Here is an 11,221-nt window from a genome sequence, read left to right as displayed (position 1 = left end):
CTTCAGTTCTTTTATAATCCAGGAGCAAGAGGCATCAGTGGTGCTGGCTGAGAAAGCACCTGAATGAAGGGCAGAGCATGTCTGGATCGCAATTTAAAGTACAGTCTTCACGTCGCCCCCTAGTGGTTTCACCTGACTTCCCAGCTCGCAGGAGAAACTTCTGATTCCTCTGGAATTATTAAGAATTCAGGCATGGTTTCCCCTCCTGTCGTGTGAACATGTGACTTTTATGACTTATTTCAGTGGGAAAACAGGTGATTTTCTCCAGCACCTTGCTCCCCTGTTCAATCAGCTTGTTTAATGCGCGTGTATTGATACAGCTCATGAACCAGTGGGTGCAGAGTGTGGATGATAGATACTATTGTTTCACACTCCACCTTGTTCGCTGCACACCTGTGGTTTTAGAACACAGCAACAACGGTGGCTGAGAGGATGACTAATGCCGACCAAAGCAATGAAACATCTAAATAATCTCACAGTGATACTGGCTGCTGCTAGCGCACCTTCCATATGAGGCTCTCAAAGCGCTTTGTCGGCATTCGTCAATAAAGGCACACAACTCTGGGGCTGGCATTGTGATCCACGTTCTAGAGATCAAGGATATACAGGCAGAAAAACTCAACATATGACTATGGTTTGCATTAGGCACTAAAAGTATCAGAATCTCCTGAGGGCCCCACAAATGCAGGCTAGACTGAGGCAGCAGGGGCTAGAAGAGTGAACTTAGGAGCCAAAAAGGGCTGAGTTCTAGTCCCAACACTGACTCCCTGAGCAGCCTTGGGTCAGTCACTTTGCCTGCCTGTGCCTCAGCCCCTCCCCGTCCCCCCACTGCCATGCAATGAAGTAGGGAGGAACTGGAGGTGGGGACTGCATCTGAGCTGTATTTGGAAACAATCTGGCGTGAGAATAAAAATAAAAGATACGTATTCCAAAAAGGCATCCAGCCAGGCCAGCCAGCACCCATCAATCATCAACACACATGTGCTTCCCAGAACAAAAATCTTTGGATTCTGAGCTTTGGACTTCGCATTTAATAAAGAATGTACAGTGGGCAGATCCAGCTTTCGTAAGCTTGACGGTTCTAAGTGGTTGTTCAGATTGCCTTGAAATTCTGTGGGCCTCATTGGGGCATGGGGTTTGTGGCCTGGAAAATTTCACTGGAGCAGGATAGCGGAAGGGGATATAGCTTGTGCTGTCAGATGCAGCACCTCTCCCCAGCGGTTCTCAGAAGTTCTACAAAAGAGATGATGGATACTTGCTCCTAGTGCCTCAGAAGACAAAGAGGTTAAATGACTTGCAAAACGGTGACGTCAGTCAGTGGCAGAACCCAAGTCTCCTGGCTGCCTTCCAGCTCTGTTTATCCACCTGACCACAACACTCCTCCTGCTGCTGAGCGCTAATTTGGAAACCGACTGATTTGGGGCCTTAACATCGGAACTGATCACACCACAAGGAGCCAAAATCACTGGGAGAATGTGAGGGTCAAAGATGAAGAAACATGTTTGCTCCTTGCAGACTCAAGGGAGAGCATTGAAGTTCTGGCTGAGGCTGCCTTAATCCACCACCAGCCGGACCGAGGTAGTGGCCAGACGTCCGGAGTGTAATTCCTCAGCCCTGAGATAAACAAGTGATAAGAGCAGCTGAAGGCGCCGTGCGAGCTCCGTAGCACTGCTTGGACAGCAGGATTGCTGCCTTCTGACGACTGGCAGGATTTCACGTGCAAAAAAAATAAGCAAACCTGTGGTTACCTGGCCAGCCTTGCACAATTACAGGGATGGGTTCAGAGGGACAAAAACCAGTGGACAAAGATGAAACAAGTCTGGGTTGGTATGAAAACACCTGCCACTGGTGGTCCAGTAGTGCTAGGCAGCTGCCTTTCTGTTCTCAAAATAAGCAAAACACCCTTAGGGCGTTGCTTAAGAGGAACAGCAAACAGATCAAGACAGGGCGGGGGTGAATGTATGTCTTTTTAAACAGAGTACAAAGAAGCCAGAGACTCTACAACGTGAGTCTGCAACCATGGGTATGTGCGCTGGTGGGGAGGAGGAGGGGGGTTCCACGTGTTCCAGATTACAGGAGATTTGGGAGGGTGGGATGAGTAGAGGCATCCTGTGCAGAACCCTGGGCCACTCCCTTCCCTGGATAGGGGATACTGGAGCGGTAGGGGTTCCCTCTGCTGCTCCTGGATCTAGAGGAACTGGACTCCTTCTCTGCCTGGTACCGAGGTCCCCAGCGCACAGTGCAGACACAGAGGTTACGGAAGGGAGAGATTTGACCATTGATGTTTAACCACTTGCTTTGATTCTACACTGTAGGGTTGCAGTGGCATTTGGACTTTAGCTGCGTGGCTGGAAGCACTGAGCCGGGTCGCCCTCGATCTCAGAAATTCACCACTGGCACAGGACAGCCTCACTCCCCTGACTCCAGCGGAGTAACGCCAGCTGTGAATTTGGTTTGAGGAATGGAAACTCCCAAGGCATCTTTTACAGGCTTCATTCCTCGGTCCTGGGGCCGGTTTTGTTCAATATCTTCATTAATGATCTGGAGGATGGTGTGGATGGCACCCTCAGCAAGTTTGCAGATGACACTAAACTGGGAGGAGAGGTATCATAGAATCATAGAATCATAGAATATCAGGGTTGGAAGGGACCTCAGGAGGCCATCTAGTCCAACCCCCTGCTCAAAGCAGGACCAATCCCCAACTAAATCATCCCAGCCAGGGCTTTGTCAAGCCTGACCTTAAAGACTTCTAAGGAAGGAGATTCCACCACATCCCTAGGTAACCCATTCCAGCGCTTCACCACCCTCCTAGTGAAAAAGTTTTTCCTAATATCCAACCTAAACCTCCCCCACTGCAGCTTGAGACCATTACTCCTCATTCTGGCCTCTGCTACCACTGAGAACAGTTTACATCCATCCTCTTTGAAACCCCCTTTCAGGTAGTTGAAAGCAGCTATCAAATCCCCCCTCATTCTTCTCTTCCGCAGACTAAACAAGCCCAGTTCCCTCAGCCTCTCCTCATAAGTCATGTGTTCCAGTCCCCTAATCATTTTTGTTGCCCTCCGCTAGACGCTTTCCAATTTTTCCACATCCTTCTTTTAGTGTGGGGCCCAAAACTGGACACAAGACTCCAGATGAGGCCTCACCAATGTCGAATAGAGGGGAACGATCACGTCCCTCGATCTGCTGGCAATGCCCCTACTTATACAGTCCAAAATGCCATTGGCCTTCTTGGCAACAAGGGCACAATGTTGACTCATATCCAGCTGCTCGTCCACTGTATCCCCTAAGTCCCTTTCTGCAGAACTGCTGCCTAGCCACTGGGTCCCTAGTCTGTAGCAGTGCATGGGATTTTCCGTCCTAAGTGCAGGACTCTGCACTTGTCCTTGTTGAACTTCATCAGATTTCTTTTGACCCAATCTTCTAATTTGTCTAGGGCCCTCTGTATCCTATTTCTACCCTCCAGCATAGTTACCTCTCCTCCCAGTTTAGTGTCATCTGCAAACTTGCTGAGGGTGCAATCCACACCATCCTCCAGATCATTAATGAAGATATTGAACAAAACGGCCCCAGGACCGACCCTTGGGGCACTCCACTTGATACCAGCTGCCAACTAGACATGGAGCCATTGATCACTACCCGTTGAGCCCAACAATCTAGCCAGCTTTCTATCCACCTTATAGTCCATTCATCCAGCCCATACTTCTTTAACTTGCTGGCAAGAACACTGTGGGAGACCGTATCAAAAGCTTTGCTAAAATCAAGGAACAACACGTCCACTGCTTTCCCCTCATCCACAGAGCCAGTTATCTCGTCATAGATGGCAATTAGATTAGTCAGGCATGACTTGCCCTTGGTGAATCCATGCTGACTGTTCCTGATCACTTTCCTCTCCTCTAAGTGCTTCAGAATTGATTCCTTGAGGACCTGCTCCATGATTTTCCAGGGACTGAGGTGAGGCTGACTGGCCTGTAGTTCCCAGGATCCTCCTTCTTCCCTTTTTCAAAGATGGGCACTACATTAGCCTTTTTCCAGTCATCCGGGACCTCCCCCGATCCCCATGAGTTTTCAAAGATAATGGCCAATGGCTCTGCAATCACATCCACGAACTCCTTTAGCACTCTCGGATGCAGCGCATCCAGCCCCATGGACTTGTGCTCGTCCAGCTTTTCTAAATAGTCCCGAACCACTTCTTTCTCCACAGAGGGCTGGTCACCTCCTCCCCATGCTGTGCTGCCCAGTGCAGCAGTCTGGGAGCTGACCTTATTCATGAAGACGGGGCAAAAAAAGCACTGAGTACATTAGCTTTATCCACATCCTCTGTCACTAGGTTGCCTCCCTCATTCAGTAAGGGGCCCACACTTTCCTTGACTTTCTTCTTGTTGCTAACATACCTGAAGAAACCCTTCTTGTTACTCTTAACATCTCTTGCTAGCTGCACCTCCAGGTGTGATTTGGCCGTCTTGATTTCACTCCTGCATGCCCGAGCAATATTTTTATACTCTTCCCTGGTCATTTGTCCAGTCTTCCACTTCTTGTAAGCTTCTTTTTTGTGTTTAATATCCGCAAGGATTTCACTGTTAAGCCAAGCTGGTCGCCTGCCATATTTACTATTCTTTCGACACATCGGGATGGTTTGTTCCTTGAACCTCAATAAGGATTTTTTAAAATACAGCCAGCTCTCCTGGACTCCTTTCCCCCTCATGTTATTATCCCAGGGGATCCTGCCCATCAGTTCCCTGAGGGAGTCAAAGTCTGCTTTTTTGAAGTCCAGGGTCCATATTCTGCTGCTCTCCTTTCTTCCCTGTGTCAGGATCCTGAACTCAACCATCTCATGGTCTCTGCCTCCCAGGTTCCCATCCACTTTTGCTTCCCCTACTAATTCTTCCCGGTTTGTGAGCAGCAGGTCAAGAAGAGTTCTGCCCCTAGTTGGTTCCTCCAGGTAGATACACTGGAGAGTAGGAATAGGATACAGAGGGACCTAGACAAATTAGAGGATTGGGCCAAAAGAAATCTGATGAAGTTCAACACGGACAAGTGCAGAGTCCTGCACTTAGGACAGAAGAATCCCATGTACTGCTATAGATTAGGGACCGAATGGCTCGGCAGCAGTTCTGCAGAAAAGGATCTAGGGGTTACAGTGGACGAGAAGCTGGATATGAGTCAACAGTGTGCCCTTGTTGCCAAGAAGGCCAATGGCATTTTGGACTGTATAAGTAGGGGCATTGCCAGCAGATCGAGGGACGTGATCTTTCCCCTCTATTTGACATTGGTGAGGCCTCATCTGGAGTCCTGTGTCCAGTTTTGGGCCCCACACTATAAGAAGGATGTGAAAAAATTGAAAAGCGTCCAGCAGAGAGCAACAAAAATGATCAGGGGGCTGGAACACATGACTTATGAGGAGAGGCTGAGGGAACTGGGCTTGTTTAGTCTGCGGAAGAGAAGAATGAGGGGGGATTTGATAGCTGCTTTCAACTACCGGAGAGGTGGTTCCAAAGAGGAGGGATCCAGACTGTTCTCAGTGGTGGCAGATGACAGAACAAGAAGTAATGGTCTCAAGTTGCAGTGCGGGAGGTTTAGGTTGGATATTTGAAAAACTTTTTCACTAGGAGGGTGGTAAAGCCCTGGAATGAGTTACCTAGGGAGGTGGTGGGATCTCCATCCTTAGAGGTTTTTAAGGCCCAGCTTGACAAAGCCTTGGCTGGGATGATTTAGTTGGGGATCAGTCCTGCTTTGACCAGGGGGTGGGACTAGAAGACCTCCTAAGGTCCCTTCCCACCCGGATATTCTGTGATGCTATCATACTGGCCTGAGCAGAGAGGGCTTCAGGGCTCTGGAGGGGCAGCAGAGTTGTGCATGGGAAGAGCTTGGACTTCTTCGTAAGCCTCAAGGAATGCAGGTGTGGAGCCCCCCAGCTCACACCAGGAGGGAACCTATCACCAAGGTGTGTATGCCAGCAGTGCACACCTGTGGAAGGGATAATCTCTGACATGTCCAGATCACCGGTGTGGGGCCCTGGGAAAAGACTGCAGTGCGTATCAAGAGACCAAGTCTCCCCAGGCTGTGGATACAGGTCACTTGCCAGGATTATCTGGGTGTATCTCATTTAATCACTTCCCTGCCATTGCCGGACCTCAAGCACTGGTGCACCTCGGTCCCTGCTATGCTCTGCCTTTGGCATTTAATAGTCTAGTCTCCTCTGGGATGTAATGCTCTGGGCTAATTGTGGTCGTTGGGTTTAGCGGGCAGGTGCTGGGTGGCACTGGTGGCCTGTGCTACACTAGAAATCAGGCTGGATGGTCTTATCCCTGGTCACCCTAAACTCTATGCATCATGGCACTGCAGTTTAACTGATGTGTCCCTACACCAGGTTGCAGCCACCCATTGCTGTGTATGCAGAGCGCATCCGTTTGAGCTTCGGTTTACTACTGTTTCAGTCCTTTTCCCCTGGACTTTGTGATGGACCCTATGGGATTAGAACATGGAGCATGATCCATCATCTACAACAATTGGCATCTAATACAGCGGGACCAAGGAGTCATCCCATCCCCTGGGATTTGTGTACAAACAAACCACGGCAAGAGTAAACAAATTTAAGAGATCCTCAATGAGAAAGCCGTGTGTGTGTCTGAGAGCACATATGGCTGCTCCGCAAAAGAGAGCTAGATAAAGAGGGAATCACAGTATTTAAAAACAATCCGACACCTTCAGAAACTTTTCAGAAAGCCAGAACTCCCAAAGGTTTCATCTGTGTATCTCCCCTGTGTCTGACAGTAGAGAGTATTACATTACTCAGAGACAATGCAAGACCACTCTCGGTTTTCCAGATGACTCATAATCTCTTTTCAGTAAATCTGTCCTGAGCAGTTGTGTAATATTATGGTCACATAGTTCCTTCGAGTGTGGTTATGTTCAGAGGAGTGATTGTAGTCAGATAAGTTTCAGAGTAACAGCCGTGTTAGTCTGTATTCGCAAAAAGAACAGGAGGACTTGTGGCACCTTAGAGACGAACCAATTTATTTGAGCATAAGCTTTCGTGAGCTACAGCTCACATAGTCAGATAACTTGTGACTTGACAGATCTGCTCTCTGTGGGTCATTAAGTCATACCTGGTACTGGTAAACACCAGATATTTCTCCTGTTAGGGCTTGTGGGAGGCAGGCAGGATGTTTTTCTGCCGTGTGCATTTGTTAACAAAGGTCTAAGTGCAGAATTAATAGATTCATAGATTATAAGGCCAGAAGTGACCACTGTGATCATGTGAGCTGACCTCTGGTATCACACAGGCCAGAGACCTTCCCTGAATTCATTCTTGTTTGAACTAGAGCAGATCTTCTAGAAAAATACATCCAATCTTGATTAAAAATTGCCAGTGATGGAGAATCCACTACAAAGCTTGGTAAGTTGTTCCAACGCATAACAACCCTCCTTGCTTAACACTGTGTCTGCTTTCCAGTCTGAGTTTGCCTAGCTTCACCTTTCAGCCACTGGATCTTGTGATACCTTCATCTGCGAGATTGAAGAGCCATCTTTTGTCTACCTTCTGTTCCTCATGGAGGCAGAGGCAGCAGGTGTAATAGGCCAGAGGAGGAAGGGGAGGTGCAGCATGACTGGGGGGCTCAGGTTGGCTGGGCTCAGGCCACCTGGGGCAGCTCGGACTGGTCTGGGGCTCCTCCAGCTGTGGGGTGGGGGGGAGCAGGAAGGGGAATTCAGAGCTCCGGCCGTGGGGGCGGAGTGTGGGGGGCGGCTCGGGGCTCAGGCAGCAGAGTGGGGTGGGGGAGAGCTCAGGGAGCCAGGGCCAGAGGGCTAGCCTCCCCAAAGGCGGGGGAGGGAGGGGCACCCACTGCCCATGCATGTAGGTACTTATAGACTAGATCAAGTCACCCTTATCCTACTCTTTGATAAGCTAACTAGATTGGGCTCCTTGAGTTTTTCATTGTAAAGCGTGTTTTCTAATCCTTACTGCTGTGAACCCTCTGCAGTGTGTCAACATTTGCCTTAATTGTGGTCACCAGAACTAGACACAGTATTCCAGCAGCAGTTGCCCAGTGCCAATTACAGAGGTAAAATAGATTCCCCGCTCTATACATCCAAGGATCACATGAGCACCTTTGGCCACAGCATCACACTAGGAGCTCCTGTTCAGCTGATTAGCCAACTCCACACTCAATCGTTTTCATCAGAATGGCCATACTGGGTCAGACCAATGGTCCATCTAGCCCAGTGTCCTCTCTTCCAACAATGGCCAATGCCAGGTGCCCCAGAGGGAATGAATAGAACAGGGAACCATAAAGTGATCCGTCCCCTGTCACCCTTTCCCAGCTTCTGGCAAACAGAGGCTAGGGACACCATCCCTGCCTATCCTGGCTAATAGTCATTGATAGACCTTTCAGAATCACTGTTTCCGAGGATAAAGTCCCCTATCTTGTAAGTATGGTCACATTCTTTGTTCCTAGATGTCTACTTTAACATTTGGCTTTATTAAAATGCATATTGTTTGCTTGTGTCCAGTTTACCAAGCAACCCAGCTCACTCTCAGTCAGTGACCTGGTCTCCTCATTATTTACTACTCCCCAAGGCTTTCTGTCAGCTGCAAAATAAATCAGTGATGATTTTTATGTTTTATTCCAGGTCACTGACAAAAACATTAAATGACATAGGGCCAAGAACCAATCCCTGTGGGACCCTACTAGAAACGCACTCATCAATGATGCTTCTCCCTTTACAGTTATATTGTCAGATCTATCAGTTAGCCAGTTTTTAATGCTTTTAAAGTGGACTGAGTTGATTTTATATATCCTAGTTTCTTAATCAGAATGACATGTGGTACAAAGTCAAAGTCTAAGTATATTACATCAACACTATTACCTTTATCAACCAAACTTGTAATCTGATCAAAAAAAGATATCAAGGTAGTTTATCTATTTTCCTCAAACCCATACTGATTGGCATTAATTATATTTCTTTCCTTTAATTCTTTATTAAATCCCATGTCAGCCATTCCATTATTTTCCCCAGAATTGATGTCAGGTTGGCATGCCTATAATTACCCGGGTCAATCTTTAGCCTGGTGAAAAGAGGCGGAAAGGACACTTGGTTTTATATCGCTCTATTGGTGTTTTTATTCTGTGCTCATCACTTGGATTTCCAGACCCCAGATTGAATTTGTGGCCCTGGCAGTTTGCCAAAGCATCTTTCACCTTGAAACAGGGAACAAGGCTGACAATGAGTGAAAGTATATTCGGAGCGCAGCAAAGCTATTTGTACAGACACTTTTCACTTGCACCTTCTATTTATTGAACCCTTTGGGCATGTCTACACTGAGATAAAACAGCCTGTGGTGCCAACGCGCAGAGCCCAGTCCGCTGACTTGGACTCTCAGGCTGCAGAGCTGTAAAATAGCAGTGTAGACACTTGGGCTCAGGCTGGAGCTTCCCCTTGTGCGGCCTCAGGGTACGTCTACACTGCAATTAAACACCCACAGCTGGCCTGTGTCAGCTGGCCTGGGCCCACAGGGCTCAGGCTGTGGGGCTGTTTCATTGTAGTGTCGACGTTTGGGACCAGGTGGGACCCCGTGATGGGGGAGAGTCCCAGAGGATTATATGTAAGGGAGCAGTATGATTGCTCAGAGCTCCAGTATGAAGCTGGAGAAAAGCCTCTTGAGAGTCTTTGGGTTATGCTTAGAGGCACGAGCAACAAGGGTGATGTCATGGTGGGCGTCTGCTACAGGCCACCAGACCAGGAGGATGAGGTAGACGAGGCTTTCTTCAGACAACTAGCAGAAGTTTCCAGATCACAGGCCCTGGTTCTCATAGGGGACTTCAATCACCCTGACATCTGCTGGGAGAGCAATACAGCAGGGCACAGACAATCCAGGAAGTTTTTGGGGCATGTTGGAGACAACTTCCTGGTGTAAGTGCTGGAGGAAGGAACTATGGGCCATGCTCCTTTTGAACTGCTGCTCATAAACCAGGAAGAATTGGTAGGGGAAGAGAAGTGGGTGGCAACCTGGGCAGCAGTGACCATGAGATGGTCGAGTTCAGGATCCTGACAAAAGGAAGAAAGGAGAGCAGCAGAATATGGACCCTGGACTTCAGAAAAGCAGATTTTGACTCCCTCAGGGAACTGATGGGCAGGATCCCCTGGGATAATAACATGAGGGGGAAAGGAGTCCAGGAAATCTGGCTGTATTTTAAAGAAGCCTTATTGAGGGCACAGGAACAAACCATACCGATGTGCAGAAAGAATAGCAAATATGACAGGCGACCAGCTTGGCTTAACAGCGAAATCTTTGGTGAGCTTAAACACTAAGAGGAAGCTTACAAGAAGTGGAAACTTGGACAGATGACTAGGGAGAAGTATAAAAATATTGCTCGAGCATGCCAGGGTGTAATCAGGAAGGCCAATGCACAACTGGAGTTGCAGCTAGCAAGGGATGTGAAGGGTAACAAGAAGGGTTTCTACAGGTATGTTTGCAACAAGAAGGTCAGGGAAAGTGTGGGACCCTTACTGAGTGGGGGAGGCAACCTAGTGACAGATGATGTGGCAAAAGCTGAAGAACTCAATCCTTTTTTTGCCTCAGTCTTCACAGTGGGAGAGGTCTAGGTTGGATATTAGGAAAAACTATTTCACGAGGAGGGTGGTGAAGCCCTGGAATGGGTTACCTAGGGAGGTGGTGGAATCTCCATCCTTAGAGGTTTTTAAGGCCTGGCTTGACAGAGCCCTGGCTGGGATGATTTAGTTGGGGATTGGTCCTGCTCTGAGCAGGGGGTGGGACTAGGTGACCTCCTGAGGTCCCTTCCAACCTGGATCTTCTGTGATTCTATGACGGGCTCCAGCCCAGCCTGAAAGTCTCCACTGCAATTTTTAGCCCCTCGGTCAGAGCCCTGAGAGCCCGAGTCAGTGAACCTGGACCAGCTGTGGGTGTTTAATTGCTGTGTGGATGTATCCTGAAAGACCAGGCTCCAGCCTGAGCGCGAATGTCTTCACTGCAATTTCATAGCCCCGCAGCCCAAGTCCTGCAAGCTGGAGTTAGCGGACCCACGCCACCCATGGCCATACCAAGGGTCTTTGACTGCAGTTTAGACGTACCTTCTAAGGGCAGACCAGTTCCCTGGTTAGAGCCAGGATTTTAGAGGGTGATGTGGAAAGAGAGAGGAAGAGTCAGGGGCTACGGAGATCAGAGTTCCTGGGAGGAGCCAGTGGTCTGATTCTCCGTTCC

This window comes from Eretmochelys imbricata, chromosome 9, assembly GCF_965152235.1.
Source record: "Eretmochelys imbricata isolate rEreImb1 chromosome 9, rEreImb1.hap1, whole genome shotgun sequence".
Lineage (NCBI taxonomy): Eukaryota > Metazoa > Chordata > Testudines > Cheloniidae > Eretmochelys > Eretmochelys imbricata.
The sequence above is the reverse complement of the archived record's forward strand: the minus strand, read 5'-3'. Positions refer to the sequence as shown.